Here is a 24002-nt window from a genome sequence, read left to right as displayed (position 1 = left end):
TTTGATCAGTTTCAGGTTTACAAAAAAGTTAAGTTGTTTATATCCTTTTAAGAGCAGTTTTTCTTCTTAAAAACTGAGGTGTATTTAGCTGTGATGAAAGTAACTTCTTTTCCAGAGTGGAGCAATGCGCAGGAGGTGAGCATGGACCCTGGCACCATAGCCTAACTCCTCCTTTGACAGGTAGTGATCTTTAGTTGGTGAATTCCTTATTCCTTCTGGTCTGGTTTTCTCCTCTCTAAAATGAGAATAACAATAAACAACATAATACAGAGATCTCTAAGAATTTAATGGAATAGCACAGTGGAGAGAAATTTTATCTTATTTCAGTTCCCATTGTACCTTAGGAGGCTGAGAAATGGCTTTATCCCAGTACCTTACATAAACCTCAGGTGGGATTCTGATCTTTTGCATGTGTTACTCTGCCTGAGGGATTTTGCATTAGACTGAAAAAAAAAAAAAAGAAGAAGAAGAAGATAAGCAGAAAATTGAAGACATCTAATTTTTCCAATCCATCCTTGCTAAGCTTTTTTATTTGATCTGAAGAGATGCAATTAGAGGCAAAATCCAAAATAAAATTGAAAGACAGCCTTTAGACCAGGGCAGAGCTAGCCTGGCAGAGAGGAATGATGAAGGAAACAGAAGAGCACTGGGTGGAGCCCAGCTGAATATAGCAAATACCTAAGCAGACCATTTAGAGGCCCAGAGGGGGGCTCTCCAGCTAACACCAATGCAATCTGGTAAAATGCAAGACAGCCCTAGGAACTGCAAGGAATGCATAGGGGAGCTTTGTGGGGCATTACATTATTCAAGGGTAAACAATTAGGGGCAGTAGACTCGAGGTGATAAGGCTAGGGGACTTCATTTGTACTCATAGGTTATGGAACATTCAGGTTGTATTCTCAGCCGTGTCATGCACGGGTGATTGTAAATCAGGCAGCCCATTCTGAAAGCTTGTCTCTACCCTGATGGAGCAAAAGACACAGGAGCTTTGGAGGCATGCATATGAGTGTGTGGTGAAGGGAGGATGATGAGCTAAGAACACAGGAAAAAAGATAAAAGAAGAAGAAAACAAAAAGAACAAAGATTTATTTGCTAACCAAGAGGGCGTTCACAAATATTTCTCCCACATCCCATCCAGAAAGATTTCAAGGCCAGGAAAATAAAAGCACCTGTCGGATATCAACTGATTAAAGCTCTAGGGAAAACCAGCAAATGTCTTCATTTTCTTATTCAAGGACTCCTTTTTATAATCAAACACAAGAGGAGACAGTTTTAAGTAGGTGCCTGAGTCATAAGATATATGAAATGTTTGACATGTTGCTTAGTTCTACAAAGAGAAACTTCCAAATAATTTATAAACCAACTTATTTTTTTCAGATTTCCACTTTGGAAGAGTCTTGAAATCCAATACACAGGAATATAAGGACTATAATTTTTTTTTAATGTTAAGAGTAAAGGCTTCCCCTTATAGTAATTAATATAATTACAAATCTGTGACTTCAAACTTAAAGAGGCAATGACTACAAAGGTCAACTATTTTTGGTTCATCCAGTCTCCTTCCCTGAGAATAATACTTTCATTGAACCAACACAGCTCTCTGAGAGTGACATGAGTCTTCCTGCTTAGACAAGAGGTTCGAATGTGAACTTCCTCCTAGTTCTTTCCTGAGAAGGCAGATCCCAACATATCCTTTAAAGACGGTATCACCAGTACCCTAGGACTTCTCCCTAATTATTACACTTCATTAGCCAAAATAGTTGTGTGTGTACAGTTTCTCACAAAGAAGCCAAAAGAAAGAGTAAGATTTGGTCTTTGGAATCGACCATTTCCATTTTCCCTTCTTATATCAAGCATGAAAGCCAACCACACTGAAAATTTTTTCAATATATCTTGAAGTGATTTAATTCAACAGTTTGTACCAAGTGACAAAAAGGAAATAAGAGCCATCTCATTACAGGGGAAAATAAGAAAAGCCACCATACTTTTAAATTTTAATTTTTATCTGCTTTCCCCCCTCTCCCAACCATGTTGAAGGACTTTCATTAAAGGCTAGAAATGGTTTGGCAAGATCAGTTTATCAGTGTAAATAGTTTTCTGAACTCCTAAAGAGATTTTTGTTGAAATTAAGCTTAGAGTTGCACCTTTAAAAGTTTTTAGTCTATATTTCATGTCATGTGTGTCTCCATTTATATAGAGCTCTGGATGGAGCCTGGGTGAGCATAGCAAGTATACAAATCCCTTTATAATTGTTCTGTAAGTAGCAAGGTATTATTTTTATTTCAGTAAATTCACTAAAAGGGGAAAATAGATTTAAAAAAATACAGACCATCAACCAAGATGATGGCATAGGTAAACACCTGAACTTGCTGCTACACACAACCACATTAAAACTATAACTAAGAGACTAAACAAATAGCATCCAGAACCACAGGAAGGCTGGCTGAGTGGAAATTCTACAACTAAAAGGAAAGAGAAAAGCTCATTGAGTCTGGTAGGAGGTTTGGAGGTGTGGAAGTGTGCTACAGTTAGTTACCTACAAGGGAGTACCTGTACGACTGTCAGCTGATTTCTCAACAAAAACTATGCAGGCCAGAAGGGAGTGGCAAGAAATATTCAAAGTGATGAATAGCAAGAACCTACAACCTTATTCTATCCAGCAAAGCTATCATTTAGAACTGAAGGTCAGATAAAGAGCTTCACAGATAAGAAAAAGCTAAAGGAGTACATCACCTCCAAACCAGTATTATATGAAATGCTGAAAGGTATTCTTTAAGAAGAGGAAGAAGAAAAAGGTAAAGATAAAAATTATGAACAACGAAGTGACAACAAATACATATCTATTCACTAACAAGTGAATCTAAAAATCAAGTGAATAAAAAGTCTAATGAACAAAAATAATCTGATGAATAGAATAGAATCAGGGGCATATAAAGTGAGTGGACTGACAATTCTCAGGGGGAAAGGGGTGTGGGGGTGCGGGAAGAGACTGGACAAAAATCGTACACCTATGGATGAGGACAGTAGCGGGGTTGGGGAGTAAAGGCAGGGAGTGGGGTGGGAGCCAGGTGGAGGGAAAGTATGGGGGGGGGGGGGAAGAGGAACAACTGTAATAATCTGAACAATAAAGATTTATTTAAAAAAAAAAATACAGACCAAGTAATTAAAAACACTTAGCAACAATCTGAATTAACCAAATTTAAGTTTACATTTAAATTTAGATTTTTTTTTCTTCTCTACATCTGTTGAAGTGAGACCTTTGAAGCATCAAAAAGAAAAGATATATTATACTTTGCTAAGCTATATTCATATTTTGAGCGGGTTTGAAAGAAAAATGAGAATAATTCCATTTGACTGAATCATAAATAGAGCTAACAAATAAGTCATGTTTCAAAAGTTACTGTAAAAATTCTGTAAAAAATATTTAGTTTAATTAAAATTTTTCAAAAGAGCTGAAACCGGTTTGGCTCAGTGGTAGAGCATCAGTCTGCGGACTAAAAGGTCCCGGGTTCAATTCCGGTCAAGGGCATGTACCTTGGTTGCGGGCACATCCCCGGTGGGAGGTGTGCAAGGGTGGTCGATGTTTCTCTTTCATCGACGTTTCTAGCTCTCTGTCTCTCTCCCTTCCTCTCTGTAAAAAATCAATAAAATATATTTTTTAAATTTTTCAAAAGAGCCTGTAATATCAATCCTTGCAAAAGCACTATTGAAAAATATATGTTGAATTGAAATAATCAGTACAAGATGATTAGATGGGAATGATTTTTCTTTTCATGGTATTAGGCCAGGTCCATCAGTGGTTCTCAACTTTCCTAGTGCCATGACCCTTTAATGCAGTTCCTCATATTGTGGTGACCCCCAACCATAAAATTATTTTAGTTGCTATTTCATAACTGTAATTTTGCTACTGTAAATGAATCATAATGGAAATATCTGTGTTTTCCAATGGTCTTAGGCTCTTCAACAGTGGTTCTCAACCTGTGGGTCACGACATGGGGCCCCATCCTCTTGGGCCCTGGGAGGTACATGAGTCATTGCTCTCTTTATCATGGGACAGTCAGTAGCCTCATTAGCCACCACTCACTCCCCATGTTTGACCCACATTAAAGACATGTCACTCCAAATATCTGAAATAATTATGTCTGTGGGTAAAATACTACCAAGGCTTTACACTTCACCAAGCAGCAACTACTCTTCCATCCTCTGCTGTTTTTCCCTCAGGTGCCCCTTCTGCCAAGTTGAATCCCTCCACTTTGTCCCACATCTCATGCTCTCCTACCTACATTCATACCCTCTGGGCATGTGTCGGGCACTATTTACCCCCATTCTAAGCAGGCCCCTTTCCTAGGCTTCCTGATGCCACTGCTTGCTGAGTTTCCTATTGCCTTCTGTCATCTCTGTCACAGACTCCTCCTTCTCAACCAACCCCCTTAGGACACTACCCGAAGGCCAATGTGCCTTGCATTCTTTACACCTGCCTGGATGATCTTATTGATTTCCATGGCTGCCATTATTACCAAACCATTGATTACCTGCACATGTGTCTGTCTACAGACTTCCTGAGCTACAGACCCATATAGTCAATTACCTTTGAATTACCCAGGGAGATAGCCCATGGGTCCTCAAACTCATCATTTCCAAAGCTGAACTTGGTAGAGTAATATTTTTTTAAATGTCCATCAGATGTCACCATCTGCACAAAACTCTTAAATGTCTACCCATCCTTGTCTAAGTAAAAGCCTAAGGCATTATAATGGCCTCCAAGACCCTCCATAATCTGTTTCCATCCTCCCACTCCTCTAACTTTATTTCCTACTACTCTCCCTTTCCTCAGGTCCCTCAGCCATACTGGACAGACATGTCCCCATCCCAGGGCCTTTGCACTTGCTTTTCCTCTGTCTGCTCCTCTGCCAGGTAGAAGCTCTTGCTCTCTCACATCCTTGAAAACTTTAATCCATTATTGCTTCTTGATAAGGCTTTTCGTGAAAATCCTATATAAAATTGCAACCTACCTTTTGACCTAGCATGTCTTATATTCTTTTCCTGGTATCTTTGTCTTTATAACGCTTATATTATAAATAACTAACATACCATATACTTTTTTTATTATCAATTCCTTCCACTACATTATAGACTACAAGTAAGCAGGAATTTTGGTTCCTTTTATGCATTATTATATTCCTAATGCCTGGAGCAGAGCCTGGCACATAGAATATAGTCAAGAAATAACTGTGGAATAAACAAATAAGTGAATATCCAACCCCTCACTCCCCAAACTGCTATTCGTCATTCTTGTCAATGGCACCCTCATCTGCCCAGCTTCCCAATACAGGATCCCAGGGCTAGCTTGGACTCAGGTCATACTTGCTCTTATCCCACATTAAACAGCCCTCCAGCCATCCCCTAACAACTGTCTTCCTCCCCTACATCCTGTCACATAGTTATTTCCTGCTCATCCTTCAGGTTCCAGCCTAAACGTTCTTTTTACAAACTATGTCTGTTATGTTTCCTTTTATTTTTTATTTAATAAATTTGACATTACACTTTGTAAATTTAAGGTATGTGTGTTACTTTGATACATTTATATATTGTTATATGATTGACAGTGAAGCAATATTTGTCACATCATTGTAGTACAATATTATTGTCTATTATATTTCCTATAAATACCCAACTAGACCTCATACATATCTGGCCCATACTAAGTATTCATCAAATATTTGTTAAATGTGGTATAAATGGCAATTCTCAGGAATACTAGATTAGGTTTCCCTGCTCTCTGTTGTTATTGCACCCTGTAAATTTCACCTAACACTCAGCTCACTTTACAATAATTATTTTGTTTAATATCTTTCTCCTTTACTAGATAATAAGCTCCCTGAAAACAGAGACCTACATGAAGATGAAAATGAGCAAGGGAAGATCCTAAAACATAGAGCAGCCTGGCCTGATTATGGAAGGGGCCTGCTTATAATACAGGGAAGTCATTTGAATAAGGTGAGGGCAGGAGACTGATTACAGAAAGATGGACTCAGAGAAAGGAATTTGATTCTATTTTTAGATACCAAGGTAGACAGGGATTATAATAAAATAAGCTCAGCAGATTTGGTTTCATGCTTCTATATACTGTAAATCAATTATAGCACTAGTTAGGTTTTAGTGTGGCTTGATTGATTATTAAATCACTGAAATTTACTCAACACATTACTATTCATTTTTTAACTTACCAATTGCAAAGACTTCTAATTTCACGCTGATAATAGTCTCTTAGATATCAGACTGCATTATAATTGCTCTAATAATACACTTGATTAGTTACACACACCGTTTAATTACTATGTAGAAGAATATTTACTTATATCTATATAAATTAGATTAGATAGATAGATAGGCATTCATAAATGTGCATACACATACAAACATCCACTTTGTGGATAATGAAACTGACACTGCAGGATTTTTTATTTACCTCGAGATCACATAATTCCTAAGTGGTGGGGAACTGGATTTGAACTGATGTATGTATGACTAAAAAATCCAACCAGCCGGTATGGCTCAGTGGTTGGGCATCATCCCATGCATCAGAAGTTGCCGATTTGATTTGATTCCCAGTCAAAGGCACATGTCCAGGTTGCAGCCTTGATCCCAGATAGGGGACATGCAGGAGGCAGCCGATGGATGTGTCACTCTCAGATTGATGTTTCTCTCTCTCTCCCTCTGCCTTCCTCTCTTTCTAAAAACCAATTAAAAAGCTTAATACATAAATAATACTTGTAGTTTACTATTCCACAATGGCTCCATAATTTGATATCAATTTAGAATGAAAATATTTGTAAGAAGAATTATGAAAACAAATTAAGATTATTTTAGCCCAGCACTAAGTCATTATGGTAGTGCCTGGATATATTTAACATTAATTGCTCACAGATGATAATAGAAATGTCAACCATGAAGGTCTATCAAATATTCTTTGACCTTTTGCTAAATATGTATGGTAGAGTCTTTACCTTCAGCTTAAATTTATATCCTATTCTTACCAACAATGATTCCTACTCCAGCCCAGTCAGCTTTATTTTATTCTGAATTTACCTTTATAGCTTGAAGATAAACTTAAGAATTATACTGCACTTTTTTGGTGCCCCATAGCACCCTTTGGTTCTTGTTGAGTAAATCAATAATTTAGGATAAGAAGAAAACAGAAATAAGCTCCTTTACACACTTCCATATCCAGTCCAGGCTGAAAAATCAATAATAAGTCAGAGCCTTGAATATTCCTGAATTTCAGGAATAATATCATCAAAGGGGTGTACATATGCATTGAGAACCCTGCATCTGTGTTTTGTTGTAATTTAGGTGAATGTTAACTGTAATGTATCATTTTGATTCAACCCTCAAGTTGATTAGAGTAAATAATTATGAAGAATATATAACCACATAAAACTAAAACCATCATCAGCTAGAATTTATCTCAAGAAATGAAAAATAGAAGATTCAAAGCCCTGATGCTACATCACTGTGGTGACATGACAATACTGCACTCAGCTGTGGTACAAACTCTGATGCCTAAGCTACTTGATTTTCTATGACAAAAGCCAATAAATTATTATTTATAGGCATTCTCAAAATATCTTTACTCTTTAAAATTAAATTACATGATTATTTTAATAGCTTTGAAGGCACATACATGTTGCTGCTAGGGTCTATGATGGTCATCATTTCATTAGAGAGTGGCCCAGTCAACACTTGATTCTAATCTGCTTAACTGCCTGATCTATTTAATTGCCCCATTAAGGATTTTTAGTCTTACAAACATTATGTAAATTATAATTGGCTTTGTAAGAGGACAAAAGTGAGAAGTATAATTTATTATTTTTATGAACTCAACAAGGAGTTTTGATGTTCTAACAGACTCAAATTAAGATAGCAGCCACCAACTAAAGAAATAAGCTGTTAATATATAAACCAAAATACATGAATAATTATCTCTGAACCTACTATTCTCTCAGCTTCCTGCTCTTCCCCTTCACTAACCAATTCCTCTTCATCCATCCAGCTTCAAGTTAAACAGTATTTTCTCCTGAGTTAGGTCCCTTTGTTATGTGCTCTCTGTACCTTCCTGGTGTAACAGTCATCACACTTTGTTGTAATTATATTCTTAACATTTTACTTTACTGCTAGATTATAAGGTCTTTGAGGACAAAGTTCATGCCTGTCTTGTTTATCAGTCTGTGCCCAGCACAGTGCCTGACCCACAACGGGGTGTACAATACATGTCTGTTAAGTTGAAATGAAATTAAAGTTAATGTTATCACTACCAATGATTTGTAGTTTGGACCTTAGTGAAACCTGCTAGAGTTGCTTTTGACCACCAGTAAGAAATCAATGTCTATGAGCAAAGGATCACATAAAAAGTTTTTTAAAACATTATAATAAACAAAAATATAAAATGGATAAATTATTGTAGGTATAATAATACTAGGGAGTATTTCAGGGTCTAGATACTGTTGTATTTCTGAAGTATTTATAAATGGCATGAAGAAATTCCTATTAAATCATGTTAATTAATAATAAAGCTGATATTTATAGAGTATTTTGAGCCAGCCATTCTTCTTACAACTTTGTATATATTAACTAACTTAATCATCACAACAAATCTGGGTGATTCCCAAGTGATTCATATCTCCAGGAAAATTTGAGAAGTACTAACCATTCTTCTCATTTTACAGAAGAGATAAACAAGGCCAAAATTATTAATATCATTTTCCCAAGATTGCACAGCTGAGTGGGAAGGGGGGGGGGCAGGCGGGGAAGTGGGCAAGAATAAAAGAGTTCGATTCAAACCCAAGATAGATGTTGGAAACTTAGACCAGTGTTCTTTTTTGTAATACCGTGTTATAAAGCTTTGAATTTGATGGATCTTTCTTCTTCTCCCCTTTCTCCCACCTCCAAATGGTTTCTTTCACCTCGGTAGAGTACCTGAAACGTGGTAATGCACAAATGCCGTGTCATTCCCTGAGAAAATTTAGAGTTGGCCGAGGGAGGCTTAGAAATTAAGTGCCTAAAAGCCAGTAACTGACCCCAGAGATCTCCAAGGATTGCTGTCCAGTCCAAGATTCCGTGACATCTGCAGCACAGCCTTGACTAGGAATCAGAATGCTGGTATCCAATGCAGTGAGAATTTATTTCGTAGTTATCAAAGCAAACCAAAGGTTATCTGTGGGTTGGACATTTAAAGATTAAGTACAGCTGATCACACTCAACTCGTATGCAGGTAGCTTAACTTCAGTGGGTCTGGTCTCTCTCCGAAGGGAAAATGGAGGTGTTTATGATGCTGTATCCTAATGGGTTCCAGGTGACTCGGGCTAGGCAGCTGAATCAGACCCTCTCTTCTTTGATTTACATGGCAGGAACCAGGCCATCCCTAAATTGAAAAGATATAGTAATGAGCAAATGCAGAAAAAGAAAAGGGGGGGAAAAGCAGAGGAAAAACCTGGAGTGCTTTTCCAAGTCCAAAGTGAGCTATGGCTGCCCTCCCTGCCTCAGAGGTATGATCATAAATTACTAGCTAATGTTTAGCACTGGGACTCTGGCTCTTGATATATTACAGAAGACAAGATGCCTCCAAGCAGAAAACACTGTAATTGGGGAGCAATAACATCTGTGTCAGTCATGGGACTGCAGTTAAAGTAAACTGAGAAGTTACAGGCTGGGCTGCACATGCAAAGTAATAATATGCACTTTTTTTTTTAGCTGAAAAGATATGTCATCGAGATATGGGCCTCTTTAAATTCTTTGGATTCTAGTTTGTTGCGATGCTTTTGCTATACTGGCCACCTCATCTCTCTGAGCCTCCTAATGTGGCAAGGTCGGAGAATTCCTGCATAATGGAGCAGCGTCTCAAACCCACAGCTTCTGGCCATGAATCTTGTCATCTTTCCAGTGCATCTCTGTTATGTCATTGATACTAAGTAATTATAACACAATGAGTAGATGCTTGGTTATTCAGGACTGAAATGTGTGCAGGCTTTTATTCCTAATTTGAGCAAAATAAAAGAGAACTGCTTTCTTTTAACCTGCTATCTAAAAAATTCTCCAGTAGCAGGATAAGGGGGGGGGGGGGGGGGGAATCATAAGTGTTCTGGAAGAGACCGCCAGTGGGAGGTAGTCTAGAGAGATTTAAATTGAGTTTAAAATTTTGTTCACCAGTGCTCTATAAGTGAAGTTTTAATAAGAAGCTTACTCAACTGGGAGGAACAGCCCCTAGACATTTTGCCCTCCCTTCTTCCTTCTTTCTGCCTAGAATGTGTCAGGTTGCCTACATTTTAGCCTCTGGAGACCCCTTTCAACTCTGATAATTGGTGATCTTTCACTGTATAGGCTGGACCCCGGATCGCAAGTTTGCGGCTCTGTTGACTAATGAGTTTGCCGACCACTGGGCTAGACTAAATGTTACCGTGTGGTTGGAAGCTGTGAGGATTAGGCAATTGTGGCATATTGTGTGCAAAGAGATAAAGGGTGGAATATAACAGTGGTTGGCAAACTCATTAGACAACAGAGCGGCAAACCACAAGCCGCCATTTGCTGACCACTGGTATATAAGCCAACCAAACTCAAAATCCACCTGTGAATTCAAACACCCTCTTTCTTCGTAGGGTGACCAGGGCTGTCCCAGTTTTGCATGGAAAGTCCCATGTCCCAGGACTGTGTTTCAGGCATATGAGACCCACCCTCGCTCTTACCGCTATGCTGTGCCTCCTGGCCCTTGTCCAAACCAGCAGCACCGTGCTCTTAGCTGCATCTTCCCATCCACAGGAATGGTTGAATGCACAATAGAAAATGTTCTAGTTCCCCTATTACATACAGATCTGAAGCAAACCTCTAGATACTGGGCAAGTCCCTGGTTTGATTCTCTGGCTAGTTCTCTTACAGTGATAGTTTAGGTGTTCAATCTGCTTGGCATCACCACCAGCCAGTCTCTCAGGTCTCCCAGCCTCACACGCCTCCTCCTGCCAGCCCAATTTATATGTTTTTGTTGCTGGGCCGCCATTTATAGAGGAGAAATGCCATGGTTTTACCCTTAGGCCACTGCTGCTGCCTAGTCCTAGCCAATGTATGATACAACCCAACTCCAAAGCTACCATCTGTATCTATGCCAGAGTTCTTTATAAAGCTGGACCTTTGTAGGCATGAACTTCCCATGGGCTCAAATACACCATTTTCATGAGCTTATTTGTTTTATTTGCTGACTAGTGTTGCCTTTGACTATATTGAATATTCTCCTCCTGTGGTACATAATAGTTCCTTTGCTTTTTAACAATAAATTAATTTTATTATTTTAGCAAAAATTGACTTATCCAAAAAGCCAAGAAACTAGGAATAAGGTAAATTAGAAAGTTCAATTTTTGTTTTCCGTTGCACTGAAGCGTGTTGGTTGCTTTTAAACTAGTCTAAGGTCAGTGTTGGTTTGTGTTTCACAATTTTATCTAAGGGAATACCGTGAAGTACTATATAGATGGATCAATATTTAGTACAAAGTCCAAACCTATATATCCAAAATATGTCCTTTCTCTCCCCAAAGTTAGGGACATTCTTAACAGCACTTAAGAGTAGTTTATCTTTTAATTACTATTACTTTATATCTTACAAAAAGGCTCTAAAGCAGTAAGTTAGAAAGATGGACAATGTCCTCGGGCTCTTTGGAGCCTCTAAAATTGCTAGCCTGGTGAAAAGAAGTGGAGATTGTATGGAAGATTTTAAGGTGTTCCCCAATTTCAAAAGCTAAAAATACTATGACTGGAATACTAAGCACTGAAATAGCCCTAGCCTGTTTTGCTCAGTGGGTAGAGCATCGGCCATGGACCAAAGGGCCTCATATTCAATTCCAGGTCAGGAATTGAGTACGTACTTTGGTTGCAGACTCAATGCCCGGCCCAGGTCAGGGCATGTGCGAAAGGCAACCAATTGATGTGTCTCTCTCACATCGATGTTTCTCTCACCACCCCCACACCACCTTCCTCCCTTCTACTATCTCTAAAAATCAATGGGGCCAAAAAAAGCACTGAAATAAATTTCCACCAGTGGTAGCAACTTCTGGCTGTCTAATATGCATTCTCTCCTTCTTCCCTAAATACAGAATGTCAGTTTTCTTCTAGGCACCCATTCATTCTCTCTTGCAGCGAAAGGTGGCCAGTGCGCTATTAGTGACGTTTCTATAAGGAGCTTACTCAACTGGGAGGAACAGCCCGGAGACTTTCTGCCCTCCCTTCTTCCTTCTTTCTGCCTAGAATGTGTCAGGTTGTCAGATTTAGCAAATAAAAGTACAGGATGTCAAGTTAACTTTGAATTTCAGATCAGCAACAAATAATGTTTTTAGTACAGACATACCTCAGACATATTGCGAGTTTGGTTCTAGACCACTGCAATGAAGTGATTACTGCAACAAAGTGAGTTGGAATATTTTTGTTGGTGGAGGATCTTGCCTTCAGTTTGTAAAAAGTACAATATCTGTGAAGCACAATAAAGCAAAGTCCAAGGAAGTGAGGTATGCAGTTTGGGACATGCTTCTCCTAAAAAAGTACTTGTTGTTTATCTAAAATTCAAATTTAACTGGCATCCTGTATTTTATGTTTTTATCGTGTTCCAAAGGATTTGGACAAGAAGACTGAAGCAACCATCATGGACCACGAAGAGAGCTTAGCCACATAACAAGGATAATAGAAAGAAAATATGAAAAGTCTCAGAAGACCAAAAAGTACCATATTACCCTCGGGCCACCTTCCTCCAAACGTTTTCTACATGAGAGAAATTTTATCCTGTCTGAGCACCATTACTTGGCATTTGCTACACATAGCCAAATGCAGTCCAAATAGTAAACTGCCCTCTCTACATTCCTCTTCCTCTCCCCACTCTCATGCTTCTTTTCCTCCCCAGTGATCATCATCACATGCATTTTGGGTTAGTTTTATGCACTTTCAGGGATGAATGGGGTTGCTTGGAAGTTGAATATTGAAGATGAAGATGTTTGGGGGAAGGTATGAAATCAGGCAGAGATAGGAAGCACCAATGAAATACGAAAGAGAGAAGGTACATTAAAAAGTAACCAGTTTTATCTCTGATTCTATGGCCCACTACTAGGAGTTACTAATTATAATTATAGCTAATATTTATTGAACCCTTACCATATATCAGATCTACACTAAGTGTTTTAGACATTTCTATATACGTATCATTATTGAACACTCATGCTGACCCTATGAGGTTGGCATTATTGGTAACTTTATTTTGCATGTGAGGAAACCAAGACTCAGAAAGGAAACATAACCTCGTCCGAATCAAAAAGCATGCAAGGTGTGCAGCAGGGGGTTGACTGGGTCTTTCTGCCTCTGATGCCCAGGTTCTGTGCTCTTAATCACCATATGTGTGTATATTTCCTGACCTGGGGAAAAATATATGACTTCACATGCAGAAAGATGGAACACATGTTAAATAAATTGAAGTCCCAACTCCCAACATCCTGCACTTAAGCTTTGCAGATGAAAGGATGTTCTGCCTGGGCTCAGCTCCCTTCTACAATTTGCTAAAAGCAAAATACGAAACGCCAGATTTTTATCAGGTGGCTATTACTCAGAGCCTTATGGACTGAGTAGAGAAACTGATGTGCAGAAATCAGGGTATACTAGAAAATTAACAGAACTGGGGGCACAGAACTGGGGTGGGGAGAATGGGCAAGAAGGTACACCTGGAGAAGAATTAGGTCACTTTAACTTAAAGTGACCTGAGAAGCACATGTTTAGCCTTCTGTACCCACCTTATGAACATTTCTATCTTGTTGATTTCTTAAAAACCACAGATTGATCCGGAAAACCCACCAAACAGATTCACCTTGCTGTAACCTGGCTTTAGAATTCCCTGAAAACATCCACAGAATTTGGTCTGGACTTCTCTTCCCTGGAGCCGCAGACACAAGCCATGATGGCATACTATGATGAAGAGCTCCCTCTGCAGATTGCTGAATCACAGGAAAAGCACAAACCAAGCAGGAAAAATGTGCCTTGCACTTTTCCATGGAATTCACCTACTGCAACTGGGGGTGGTCAAGTTTTCATGAATAGGGCACCCAAGGAGAATAGCTAATAACAGACTGATCCAGAACTGAGAAAGAATAGCATGGCATCTTGCCCCAGTCATGAATAGAGGACATAACAAAGAGGGAGGAAAAAGAAACAAGGAACACAGGAGTAACGGGGAGACCAGAGCTCACCAGCCGGGCGTCTGGTAAGCACGGAGTGTGGGAACTTTTCCTTGCCTCGGAGACACATATTGTTGTCCAACAATGGCACGGCGGCTGACGTTGTAAAGTCTCCATTGCAGAGGAGAAACCAGCAGAGGTGTTCTGCTCCTCCTCTCCCCTTTGGGAAATCCTGGGAAGTGCCAGCATTATTGTTAAAGAGGTGAAACAACACGCAGCAGGCTCTATATTTACAATGGGCAGGGAATGGATTAAAGGACTTCTCAGGGCCTATGGCAATGTCATGTAGTAAAACTTGTTCTGGAGGCTAGAGGACAGCAATGGAGTCCTTGCTCAGCAACGAACTTGACAAGACTGGCAAGTAACTCCACCACTGTGGTCCTCAATTTCCTCACCTGAAAGGCAAGAAGACTATATCGCTATATTGCATCTCTTAATTCAACAATAGTGGTTGAGTTATAGGTACATAAAGGGATGCCTCATTGATCTTATATTCTACTAAATATAATCCTATCTAATAAAGGATTAATATGAGATTGACCATCACTCCAACACACAAGATGGCTGCCCCCATGTGGTCAAAGATCGTGCCCCCATATGAACACAAGATGGCCACCACAAGATGAACAACAGGGGAGGGCAGTTGAGAGGGACTAGGCCTGCAAGGGAGGGCAGTTGGGGGCAATAAAGCCTAGAGGGGAGGGCAGTTAGGGGTGACCAGACCGTCAGTGGAAGGAAGTTGGGGGCAAAAAGGCTGGCAGGGGAGCAGTTAGAAATCAGTCAGGCTGGCATGGGAGTGGTTAGGGAGTGATCAAGCTGGCAGGCAGAAGCGGTTAGGGGCAATCAGGAAGGCAGACAGGCAAGCAGTTGGGAGCCAGCAGTGCTGGATTATGAGAGGGATGTCCAACTTCCTGTTTAGGCCCAATCGGATCAGGACTTTCACCACCTCCTGGAGATGGTAGTCCCCACTCCCTCAATGTCAAGTAGGTAGCAGTAAAGAGACCCCTCCCTTTCAGCCAGGGTGATATCAGCAAAGGCCAAGGGAGAAGCCTGACACCATCCACCTCCAGAAATAATAGAGTCCCTTCCCCTCCATAGTCTCAACAGAAGTGAGTGGGGAACTGGACTTCACCCCCACTTGTCTGTGACAAGGTAGGACCCCTTCCCAGCCAGTGTGGAATCAGAGGAGGCCTGCTTAGACAGAATATTTAAACAGATCCAGAGCCTCATAACACAAGACCTGAAATGTCCAGTATAGAAATGAAAATCACTCTTCTTACCCAGAACCAGGAAAATCTCTAGTTGAATAAGCAAAGACAATCAACAGAGACCAACACTGAGATGACACAGATGTTGGAATTATCTGATAAGAATTTAAAGCATCTATCATAAAAATGCTTCAACCAGCAATTATGAAAACACTCAAAACAAATGAAAATAATAAAAAGTTTCAAATAGTATGTACAAATATAGCAGGTTATAAAAATGAAAATTAATTATAGAAAAGTAATTGTAGATAGTAACTGTAGAAAATTACTATCTTCCTCGTTGCTCATGATGAGAAACTGAATTTCCCAGAATAAGAAGACTTGAACAAGTCTTGGTCCACAGCTGGTCCAGTCCATCCCCATCCCTGGAGTCCCAGCTATTTAACACATCACTTATTTCCCAAAACTCAGGCCACAGTTCAGCAACTCCATAGCTATTGCATCAAGGAATGTTCTCCCAGCCTGCTCCCTGGGAAGAAGGTTTAGGATTTCAGTGTGTCACTTAAGTAAGAATGTTGTATCTGAGGTAATACTAACTTCCAAAGACTAAGATTTCACATATTTTGGATATTTCTTGTGAAGTTTCATCCTATTCCTCCATTTCTAGGACTTGTATACTTGAAAATATTTATTAATACATTCAGAAGAGGTCAGTTAGCACACACATTAGGTAGGTGATCAGAAAGGAATTGGACTAATGCTCTAACCATTTCAGAACATGTTTGCATGCTTCCTGACAGTGCACCATCCATGGGAAAAAAGAGGGTAGAGAGACAAAGAATAGAAAGAACAGGGCATATGTATCCTCAAAGCTTGGTGTTTGTGTTACTTTGTCTACTTTCAGCCTTGGATCACAATACCAATGAATAAGGCTTTTTAAACTAACATACTGAGAAATCAACTGGAAACATTAGAGGAAAGTCCATTTCCTGCACCTGCCACACAACACCTATCAACACCTTCTGGATGTCTCACCCACATCCATTTCTATCCATAGGACAGACAACCACACAACTGGTGGTGTAGACAAACAGGAGAGGTCAGACTAACTGCCCCATAGACAAGAACTGCACTCAGCTGAAACCAGTTTGGCTCAGTGGATAGAGCGTCAGCCTGCGGACCCAAAGGTCCTGGGTTCGATTCCGGTCAAAGGCATGTACCTTGGTTGCGGCCACATCCCCAGTAGGGGGTGTGCCAGAGGCAGCTAATCGATGATTCTCTCTCATCGATGTTTCTAACTCTCTATCCCTATCTCTTCCTCTCTGTAAAAATTCAATTAAATATATTAAAAAAAAAAAAAAAGAATTGCACTCAATTACCCAAAAGGAGTAGAAAATTCTTATGCTTACCAGCTTGCTGAGGCCACACCACATTGAAAGCACTGTCAATCTGTGCCTTCTTTTACTAGTGAAGAGATCTGGTTCTTTAAGAGCTTAGAAACTGCCCAGTTGATGTTGCTCAGTGGTTGGGCATCGACCTCTGAACCAGGAGGTCAGGGTTCAATTCCCAGTCAAGGCACATGCCCAGGTTGTGGGCTCGATCCCCAGTGTGGGACTTACTGGACACAGCCAATCAGTGATTCTCTTTCATCATTGATGTTTCTATCTCTCTTTTCCTCACTCTTCCTTTCTGAAGTCAATAAAAATATTTTTAAAAGAACTTAGAAACTAAGATTTAACAAGTATATAAACAGAGACAAAAGAATATCTCAGAGAGGTATGGTGTTAAAATATATTCCTTACATTAAGTAGTTATATTTATATCTCGGGGTGAGAAAGTTCAGTGAGAAGAGCGTGAGGACAGGACTCAGAGAAAATACAGATATGTCCTTAGAGAGGCACAGCGATGGTTCTGTTTGGGAGAGCATACGCCCAGTGAGGGCCTTTAGGCAGCAGGGTCCAGGCTCTGATGTGAAAGCTTCTCTGAGGTTTAAGGATTAGAGCATCTCAGTGAAAGCAAGTTGTGGAAAGGTGGTCAACAAGTACGAAGTCTTGAAAAAATATTTCCTATTTCAGATAGGCTTTGGGTAGATCAGATTCAGGTTAGACTGAAGCATTATGAAAAGAAAACGGGCTTTGGATAGAACTGGCTCAGATCCCAGCTCTTCCACTTACTAGCTATGTGTCTTCAGACAAGATGGTTAGCCATTCTGAGGCTCACTTCCTTGTTGATAAGAAGGTGGGCCACCTTGCCTATCTCAGAGAGTCATTTGAGGAGTAAATGAGATAATAATGTAATACCCTTAGCACAGTGTTTGACTCTACATGGGTCTTCAATGAGAGTGGCTGTTAGTGGAGAAAACAGAAATAGTAGAGCATATAGGAAAATAGAAATGAGCAGTGTTAGACTTAAATGAAAAATGACTCTGTTGTTTCTTGTTTGGGCCCTCATAGGGAAGGTAATCACAGAATAAGGATATACATGGGATAAAGTGTGGACTTTTGTCAGTTACCATATTGTCTTTGGACATTGCTACTCTGTGCTCGCTTTTCTCCACTGGGAATTCCCTGTGTTTGCCACCTGTGTTGGCTTGCGTCCCACACAAAATTTTCTGAGACAAGAGGGCATCTCCTTCACTGATAAGAGAAACACTCTGAGAGACAAAGGTCTCCCCATGGAAGATGTACATTCACTGCTCCATTGGTTTCCCAGGAAAGGAAGCAGAGGGTTACTAAGGATGTCCTCACATGTGTGGGACAGATGTGTTATGATGGCCACTTTGCTTTTCCTATGTCAGTTTTACTCCAGTATAGGGAACAAGAAAAAAAATAGGACTTTTCCAAGGCAACACTACACAGACACTCACAGGACTAATTTCAAGGGTCCAGAACAGTTTAAAAATCCTTCTCAGAATAAAAATGGGCTCCCAGACACTCGGCCATGAGGCCCTTAAAGACTACCAAAGAAATAAAATTTCACTGATGAGTGCTTTCCCAAGGATGGACTGAGACCTGTTTTGTTTCCCCTTTGAAATGATTTTTAAGTGAGTAAACACATCAATGACCTATGCATAATGAATTGGTGTCTGGATCTTTCTTGGAAGAGCTTGGGCTTGAAAATGCAAAGCATGTGTGCTCCGAGGGCAAAGAGCTGAGAACATTTATACTCAGGCTTTTGGCTGCATTTAGCAGGCGGCGATGACCACAGGAAGGAGACAGAGTCCATGGCCCAGGCTTCCTGAACCATCTCAGACCAGCCTACATGTGTGCTCAGTTCTGGATAAAGAGCCTGGGGAATTACATCAGGGTCCAAGCAAGGAGCACTCTCTGTCTGAATCACAGAATGACAGCAGTGAAAGGGACTGTGGAAATGGTCTTTATTGACAATAAGCCCAATAGAGCATTCTCATCCTCTGCAGCTCTGACAAGTGGCATCCCAGCCTCTTTGATTACATCCAGGATGTTCATTGCCACTTCGGTCAGATTATCTCCATATTTGAACAGTGAACATTTTCTCAAAGTGCGTTTGAAATATGAGCCAAAACTAGGCATTTAGCTATAACCACAGCTATAACCTTTCTAGGAAGCAAACGTCTCCCAACCTGAGGGTTCAGGGAAACACACTGAAATTAAAATGGCCAACAGATCTAATATGCCCAGGACTGCCCATGTTTTAGCACTGAAAGTCCTGTGTCCCAGGAAACACTAGGGGTAATACGCCATAAGGCTAAAAAATCACAGGCTTTCTAGTCATAAGGGACCTGAGTTAGAGCTCCAGCTTCATCGTTTAACCTGATGCACAGCTGTAGCAAATCAATTCTTCATTATATGCCTCTGTTTTCTTATCTATAAAGTGAGGACAATAATACCTACATTGCAGAGTTGATGTAAGGATTAAGGGAATAATATATACCTAAGAAGAGTCATATATAAAAAGAGCTTAACAGAGTGCCTCGCATACTTCGAGGGTTGATCAATGTCAGCTACCATAAGTAGACTTGGACATATGTTGAGCAAAAATTTCCTTCCTTCCAATTTCCAATCGTAATACGTCTTCCATCCTTTGAAACATTGCAGAGCAAGTCTATTCAGTGTCCAAACAAAAACCTTCAAACATTTGAAGGCTGCAGCATGCTCCATGCCACCCACTCTGCGCCCCCAATGCTGCACCATTTCAATCTCCTCTTTACCAGACTAAACATCACAGTTCCTTTGACCATTGCTCATAGGACCTGGTTTCCAGAACTTTGACCCTCTTGTTAACCTTCCTCTGGATCTGTCTCTCTTAAGGCGCAGGCCAAGAGCTGAGCACATTCCCTGCATGTCCTCCCAGCACAAGGACACTTGGACAATTACCCCGACCCTTCTGGATGCTCTATTTCCATCACGAGGACTCGGATCACATGAGCTTTTTGGCAGCCTTCACCCAGTTGGCTAATGTTAAGCTGACAGTCAGCTAAAACCCTTGGGCTTTTCTCTTATAAACAATTAAGTGAGGTCTCCCTTGTTCTGGTTTCAGCTAATTCTTTAAACACAAAAGCAAGAACCTAAATCTGTCCCCATTAATTTTATCGTGTTGGTTTCTGCCCATCCCTCTTAGTTGCTGAGATGTCCATGGCTCCTTAGCCTGATAGCCAACATATTAGCTATTTTTCACAGTTTTGTGTATTCTTTAAATTTGATAAGACTGCTTCCACCCATTGATTAAAAACACTGAACAATTTGGGGCCAAGAAAAGAACCATTCAAAAGTCCTATGAAGGTTAGGTCTGGTTAATATTAACAATTTCTACTATTTGCTCAGTAATTGCTCTGAGTCAGGGACTGAGTTAGATGCATTATGAGCTTTATCTCATTTCACTGTACACAATTCTTCAAGGTAAATGATTGTCCTCATCTTAAAAATGAGAAATTGAAGCTCAGAAATGTCAGATGTCTTACTAAAAGTCAGATAGCTGGTTAAGTGTTGTAGCTGCATTTTGCAGCCAGTTTTGTCTGATAATAAAGTCAAAATTGTTTCTACAGAGACATGCTGCCTTTGGAAAAGGGAGTTGTTGAGACCATAAAAAATTTTTTAAGCCAAAGTCCTATTTCAAGCCCCAAGGTTAGGTAAACCAGAATCACCTCCATCCTACCTGCCTCCTACTTTCCTGTGGCCTTCATCACAGAAGCCCATCAACACAATTTCCAGTCGCAAACACTCTCCTCATACTTCTCTTTTCAGCAGGTCCTGTCCTTCCTGGCTCCATGCTCACCCCTGCTGCTTTCTTCCCACTCTCTCGTTTAGTAGTACAGTTAGTTTTCAATAAGCCCTCTATATTCTTACTCTTTCCCTAGAGCCCCCACCATTGCAACCCCTGACATTAAACTAAAACCTAAGGACACCAGTTTCCTCGTCAATTTCTCTCACAAGGATCCATTCATTTAATTGATCATTCACTTAGCCAGAACTAACTAAGGAAATGTCCTGGGCTGGGCATTGTTCCAGAAACAAGAATAAGGTGATAAGAAAAAATATATATATTGGGGAATCACCTTGTAAGCTATATAAATGTCTAGCCACTATGCTGTACAACTAAAACTAATATAATATTGAATTGTCAATTGTAATTGAACTTCTTTTAATTAAAACAAATAAGAGAAAAAAGATGTGGTCCTGCCCTCAAGGAGTTATAACTGAGAGGAGGAGCAGACACAAAACAATCACAATCACAAGTAAATACCCAGTTACAAATATGATAAGTTCTGCAAAGGGAAAGCTCAGTGCTCTACGAGAATATATAGTGCAAGCACCTATTCTACTCTGGACAATAAGAAAGTCTTCCTACTTTAAAACATAATATTATATGGCCCAGCCAGCATGGCTCAGTGGTTGAGCCAGGAGGTCACAGTTCAATTCCCAGTCAGGGCATATGCCCAGGTTGTGGGCTCAATCCCCAGTGTGGGGCCTGCAGGAGGCAACTGATCAATGATTCTCTCTCATCATTGATGTTTCTCTCTCTCTCTCTCTCCCTCTCTCTTCCTCTTTGAAATTAATAAAATATCCTATATAATAAAATGCTAATATGCAAATAGACAGAACAACCGGTTGCTATGACGTGCGCTGACCACCAGAGGGCACACGCAGAACATGGTGGGCATAGGTAGCAGGTGGCAGAGCACAGAATATGGCAGGCATTGGCTGGGATGGTAGAGCAGGTGAGTGGGAGTGCCAGACGAAGGCAGGGCACCGGTTGCTGTCATTGGGGTGAGCCTCTGGTGGTTACTGAAAATTCTTTGCTCTCGCACACACACCACAGTTCCACCCAGTGCTCCCACCTGCTGCCAATGCCCAGCACCAGCCCCAATAGCTCGCGCCTTCAGCAGGTGCAAGCAGCAGCTGCTGCTCTGATCATCCCTCAGGGCTTCTCTACCTGCCCCTGCTCCTGATGGTACTGTTGCCATCAGCACATGGAAACTGTGGTGGTGGGAGTGGGGCTGCTGGCAAACAGGAGATTGGGGAGTGGGGAGGAACCATGGTGGGAGGGGCTGGGCAGGGGCTGCTCACTGCAGCCTCATGGCCCACAGTTCCTTTCAAAGTGCATGAATTCATGCACTGGGCCCCTAGTATATATTTGAAATGAATATTATATTTGTTGAGCATTATGTCTCAAACTGTGATAGCACCAAATATATATGCCATAATGTTAATAAATTATAGTTACAGTATTTGTGCTAGAAAAAGCTATTTGTGATTATGTGATAGATGGTATTTTGTGTGTGTGTGTGTGTGTGTGTGTGTGTGTCTTGCAGCAGAGGAAGATGAGAAGTTAAAACAAACGAGACTCCAAAATTATTTTATAAACAACCCACAACAGTTTCACTAGGAATTTGATTGCAGTTGTCCAGGACATAACATCATAAAACATAGCCAAAAATGTAGCTATGACACTGCATAAACAAAAGGAAAATAAAGGATCAGCTCATTACTGATCATTCATACAGGCATGCATTGCATTAATTACACTAAACTAAAGGAGGTTTAAGCATCCATCTGATGAAAGGAGTTTTTTAGAAGTTGGAATGTAGTGCAGCAATTTGTCTGTCCTGGCAGTGTTGCCCACAGACAGTCATTAATCAGAAAATGAATTATTATTTCCTTATGGAATTCAGCTTCAGTTATTTTCTCCCGAACTTACCTGGAAATCTTTAACATGGAGAGTCATGCTGCACCCACTCCTAATTGGAAAATTCAACTCATCCTTCAAGCATATCTTCTGAAGCCCACCCCTTCTCTTGATTCAGCCAGAATGTACCAACTGAAATCGAGTTCCTTTCTATCTCTCACATACATGTTTCTGTCACTGTTAAGAATTATGAAAATTAGTTTTAAGGGGAGTGGCTGAAAGTCTACATATGGGGTTGTTTATACAAAACCACATCTTTAGTCACCAATTAACTGAGCCAGATGATCTAGAAACTCAACTTCGAAGCATTTATGGTATTGAGCACTGAGGGTTTTGGTTCGTTTTGGTTTTCTTTCTAAAATAAAATAACAACTGAGGTTTTGGTAAGTGACCAGAGCTTGAAATAAAATCACAGGCTATCTTTTTTTTTAATTTCATACACCAATGTGTGTTTTTTCCTTTTGCTTTAAAGGCTGCCATTAATTTCTTACATTTTTTAAAATTAAGAGGACAAAGCATAAGGAATATAAATTACTGAGACATTATCTATCTCTCCCACCACACCAGATACACTGCATAAGGGCTTGCTCTGCTTAGACCTAGAACTCATTATTATCAGAGTAAATTGTAAGGTTCTTTCATTATTGGACTATAATTGCCATTTTTACTTTCCCTCTCTCCTATGCTCTGCCCTTCTAATACCAATGATTAAAATACAAATATGAAAAGTATGCTCAACAAATTTGCTGGCAATAACAATCCAGGAAGAACAGAAAATATTAAGATTCGAGATTCAGAAAGAGCGTGAGAGGCTAGAACAATTGACCAAATTTAACAAATAAAATTTAGAATGAATAAATACAAAATCCTATACATGGGTTCAAAAATTAACTATCCAAGTTTAGTTGCAGTAAGTATATTAGAAACAGAATTTTTAATTAATAATAAACTCAATCTGTGTCAAAAGTGTGATATGATTCCAAAAAAGATTAATGGCTCTCTTTGTTGCTTTCATAAATAACTAACATTGAGACTGAGAAAGTGGTAACTCTGTACTGAATTTAACTCTGGGTACACATACTAAAGCGTGTTTGGGATGTGCTCGGTACAAGAGCCTAAATAGAAATTCCAAGAGATTGTGTTCAAGGAACTAGGAGCCTAAAGGCAAGGCTTAGGGAACAAACAGTAGCTAAGTAGCTATCTTCAAATAGTTAAAAAGGGATTCGACTTACTCTGCATGGACCCATGGGGGAAGAAGTAAAATTAATGAGCTTATTTTTAAGGAGGCAGATTTCAGCTCAACAGGAGAAAAAACATTTTCTAGTCACCCAGATAAAAAGGCAAAGATGGGCTCAGCTGCCGCTGAGTTTCCTACCTTCACTGGT

The 24002-nt window shown here is 40.1% G+C and overlaps 1 long non-coding RNA gene across 2 annotated transcripts; it reads right to left on the bottom strand.

Moving 5' to 3' along the window:
- Nucleotides 1–22737, bottom strand: LOC311624611. 2 transcript variants are annotated; one of them, XR_014795349.1, is made up of 4 exons: nucleotides 22630–22723; nucleotides 12382–12501; nucleotides 9254–9418; nucleotides 1–231 (listed from the first exon to the last, which is right to left on the bottom strand). It is a non-coding gene; the product is annotated as an uncharacterized lncRNA (long non-coding RNA). The 2 variants fall into 2 exon arrangements; XR_014795348.1 differs by lacking the exon at nucleotides 12382–12501 and having other exon boundaries at nucleotides 22630–22737.
- Nucleotides 22738–24002: the final 1265 nt, after the last annotated feature.

This window comes from Pipistrellus hanaki (genome assembly GCF_964339955.1).
Source record: "Pipistrellus hanaki genome assembly, chromosome: 6".
Taxonomy (NCBI): Eukaryota; Metazoa; Chordata; class Mammalia; order Chiroptera; family Vespertilionidae; genus Pipistrellus; species Pipistrellus hanaki.
This window is presented reverse-complemented; position numbering and strand designations above follow the sequence as displayed.